This window comes from Triticum dicoccoides, chromosome 6A (genome assembly GCF_002162155.2).
Source record: "Triticum dicoccoides isolate Atlit2015 ecotype Zavitan chromosome 6A, WEW_v2.0, whole genome shotgun sequence".
In the NCBI taxonomy this organism is placed as follows: Eukaryota; Viridiplantae; Streptophyta; class Magnoliopsida; order Poales; family Poaceae; genus Triticum; species Triticum dicoccoides.
In genome coordinates this window covers 279,623,317-279,627,656 of record NC_041390.1, presented here as the reverse complement: position 1 = coordinate 279,627,656, position 4,340 = coordinate 279,623,317, and the positions used below count along the sequence as shown (strand labels likewise).

The window sequence follows — 4,340 nt, the reverse complement described above, 5'->3', positions numbered from 1 at the left end:
ATAATTGTTTAATATGTTTCTACACTAACTATTGGTCTCATTGATTGAACTGTAGAATTCAAAATTTCAAAATATGCATTAAAGTACTTAATATACATGAGTATATTTTACTTTATTTAATAGAAATAACAAGAATTAAAGGACATTCACATCATGAAAAGTGAGGAAACAGTACTCAGACCCTTTTCACCTTTATTTTTTCTCTATCTTTCTCGTGCACTCAACTTGACACGGACGATTATCATCCTTTGGATATATTTAAAACTGTTCTGACTTCAAGCCACAAGAATTATTCAAAACACAAGATTGTAAGAATATAATAATATAAGAGCGCATAATTAAATGTTATGACATGCTAAAAGTTGTTACAAAAACAGATAAATTATAAGGACCGGAATCATGGGGAACACAAAAGAAAAAATTAGGAGGTCTGACCTCTTTCTAGAAGTGCTGAGAAGATAGGATATAGAAGGGAAAAACTCAATAGAGATGTTCTGGAAATTTATGATTGATCCGTTCTTGCTCATAAAGACATTCTGAAGAATATAACACACTGGAGTAGACACAAGCGGTAAATCCAGGTTTTACTTTTAAGTTTTAAACAAAAAAATTCGTATTGATGATAAGTGAGAAAATGAAAACTATGAGTGAATGTTTAGTTTGGTCGGTCAGGTCCTATGAGGACATTACACATCAGTCAGAGTTCCATGGAGATGGTCTCATTTCCTATACCTAACCTATATATTTATATATACCTCCATGGAGATGGACGAAGACGACACGGCCCACATCACGACAGCGTGGTTCTAGTTTCCTTGGTCCGTCCCTGTGCTTCTCTTCAGGTCTCTACCTTGGTGTTGTCATGCCACTCCTGCATTCCAATCTAACATTTAGCTAATGTAAACTCAGTGCTCTCTGTACAATAGAGCGGTAATAGGGGAAAGAAGATTAACTGGAACTTCACTTACCCACTGAAGTGTGTAAAGCTCAGCTCTGAATTTTCGGTTGCACCGCTCATCATCATCCATCTCAGAGAATAGGCAAAATCTGCAATGATATGAATGGCCTTAGAATTAACTGTTGTGAGAATAAGACGCTCAGACATACCTGTGCAATAACATACAGTATGAAAATAGTGGCTTCACAGTTTGTATTCTCAGCAAAAAAAATTAATACTGTAGCAATAACATACATGCAACAAGCCAACAACTACTCGGCATGCATTTCCCAAAGCTGGCAACACTAACAAATAAGACGCTCAGACATACCTGTGCGAAGCTTCAGGCTGGGGATTCCTTTCTTCGCTCAAGGAAGTATGCCGCTGCCATCGCCAAAAAAACAACGACCCCTACACCTTTTTCCTCCTTAGTGAACATCACCCAACATCATCCCATTTGTCGACCTCCTTGATCTGCACCTCTACCAGGGACACAACTCGCCTTATACCTGATGATGAGAGGAGGTTAGAAGACGATGGGTGCACAGAGGAGACAAAGACAAATCTTGGCATCATATATCAAGCATAACCGAACAAGCAAGCTCACATTACTTCCAACTTATGTTGTGTAACTGTGTTTTGAGATTTAATTATTCATATTCAGGCCAAACACCGGTAGAGTGGTACTGGAATGATCTGCCTGCGGGTGACCTTTAATAGTAATAGAATACAAAATTTCAGCAAGTAGTTTAACATGATACCCTTACAATTGCTAAGTAAGGTAAATAAACACTGCTCTCAAAGTTTCAAAGAGTTTCAAGTGAACAGTTCACTAATTCTTTCACTATAATACAGATATCTCTGAAGTTTACACAAAGAAGAATGGATAAACATGATAATAACAGTACGCTAACATGATACATGGTTCAAAATGATAAAGCCGCATCTGCATATTAGTGTAAATATGACCTTCCAAGTATCAGTAGCAATTTCTATAGGTGTCGTATCACACCGTTATGTACATAAATGACCAAGGGGGAAATCTTTATGGAGCTGAGCTTCAAACTCATGGGTTTATCCAATCTTCTCCTTTAGCACACATGAGATCTAACCAGGTACTAAAGAACCAGTCCACAAGCTAATTGTCACTGAGCACTTGACTGGCTGTAGCAAGCTTGTTGTTTAATCCAAATATCATCCCAGCCTCCTTATTGGTTTAGATTTATATTTTCCCTCAAAATTATTTTCCTTTTATTTTTCAAGATTAAGTAGCTGTGAACCAAGCTGTGCATTCCACATTTAAAAAATAAGAATATGGCAAATAACTTTGTAGCACAAGGAAATTGGATCAACTATCCTCTCATCTTTGCATGCATGATACATCCTATTTTCCATTGGAACTGAAGATTCCTAAAGCACTGAAAGAACATGAACCCAAAGAATCCATGAGGAAGAGTACATTACCAGACACAAACATATGTAAACTAAGTGAAAAACAAATGCCGCAGAATGAAAAGGGGGAGATGAACCTCTGCACACAGACACTTAATCAACAGAAAAGTGCAACCATTTATAAATTCATCCTAGCTAAAAAAGCACAATTCAAACTAATCAAGATGCCCTTGAGCGATACAACAATGAATTAAACAAAAGAGAAAACACCAAGATAACAGAAAACAACGGAAGGGAGGTGAAGCACAATTATACCTGATGGACCTGAAGGCACACGCAACAAAAAAAATAGAGGACCGTCGAAATAACGCACTCCATCCATAACCCTGAAGAGCCATGTAGGAGCAGTAAGCATAGCAGGGACAAAACTGAGCGATGAACCCAAAGGAACTGTTTATTCTCCCAAAAATTGCAAGCGGACTTGTATCTGATAAAATGAGTCCCAGAAAGCAATTGAGAACAGCATGTTAGTTGTCACAGTCAGCAGTAAGGGTAATAAGGATATAACAGAGAACAGTAAGAAAACTAATCATGTCTTTCATAAATCATCAGAATATGGTGGCATGAAATGACCTGCTAATTTGTTGGTTTCCTGAAGTTGAGTACCAAATAGGTAATTTATAGTGCTCTTCAGCTTCCTGCTATAACTGCCATTACAAATGCAAACTATAGGAATCTTGCAATAAGATTAGCAGCTCCACAGCTATCACCAGCAGATATACTATCAACCTCAACCATGATGACTTTAGGCTTAGACTTCTTTATCCTGTGAAATTGATCCACACTTTATACAATGAAAACAAATCAAAGTGCAAAGATCGTGACATTGTAGTGTTGACTGGTTGTCATTGTAATTCAAGGGAGACTGCTAATAAGCTATCGGACATAATCTGATGTGCTCTCCGCAACATATTTCTTATCACCTGCATTAACCTTCTATGCATATATCAATCATTTGAATTTATGCCGCAAAGATAAATTGGATACATTTGTTTTCCTTACAAATGAAGGGCCTAGCATGGACAAGAAAGATGAACCTTGGAGCAAGTTCAAGCATGGAGATGATGGCATGCGCAAGGGGATCAAGAACGAAGTTACAAGTGATGATTTCAGGACTTTGAAGCCACCATAAGGATTGCATGAAGCCTTGGACGAAATATACAAGATGCCACTTCATAAATTTCGTCCATAGGCTATTCTAGGTGATGCGTCACCTTATTATTGGGCCAGGCCCATGTGTTTTCGAAATACTTAAGTATAGGCTGTTTTTAGAGTCCGTATGTGTGGGGAAACAAGAGTTAGGGTTAGTTTCGGACCCCTCCTCCAAGAGCCACGAAATTCTCCGCTCTTCCTCCATATATACAGCCCTTAGGGCGTCGTTTAGACTCTGGGTTTTAATTAGTCAAAAGTTAGCCACTGTTGCAACTTCGTGTACTTCGTTTGTGTCCAACGGCCAGACCAACTTCGTGTACTTCGTTTGTTTCCAACGACCAGACCAAGACCGCTTTTAGAACTCCACTTTTATCAACACTTCATATATATATTCGCAATATTTAGATTGCTTTATCATATTCTTTCTTGTTCTTGGATTGCTTGCAGGAATAGGCCTTCATGGTCAGGTTGATCATGCTCCGGCGTGGTCAATAACCTCTCGGAGTTGGTTTAGCGATTGCTAAGGCGCAACGTCATGCATGTTTGTAGTCGGATCGTCAAAGTCTACTCCACCAAATCGACAGTTATAATCTCATCGAAAGATCGGGACAACCTCGCCTTTATCAATTCTTCTACAGAATTTTTTCCTTGTCTTAAACGCTGCAATTTTTGAAGTAATTCACGTTGACAATATGGTGGAACCCAACGAGTACGCATAGCAGTTTTCAGAGCAACCCAAGTAGTTGGAATAGGATATAATCTACAATGTTCAGACCACCAAACACATGCGAAGCTAGTG

At 38.5% G+C, this 4,340-nt stretch overlaps 1 long non-coding RNA gene across 1 annotated transcript; it reads right to left on the bottom strand.

Moving 5' to 3' along the window:
- Window positions 1-517: 517 nt before the first annotated feature.
- LOC119319084 lies at window positions 518-3,089 on the bottom strand. The gene is made up of 5 exons (XR_005154346.1): window positions 2,963-3,089; window positions 2,645-2,816; window positions 1,269-1,446; window positions 969-1,047; window positions 518-871 (listed from the first exon to the last, which is right to left on the bottom strand). It is a non-coding gene; the product is annotated as an uncharacterized LOC119319084 (long non-coding RNA).
- Window positions 3,090-4,340: the final 1,251 nt, after the last annotated feature.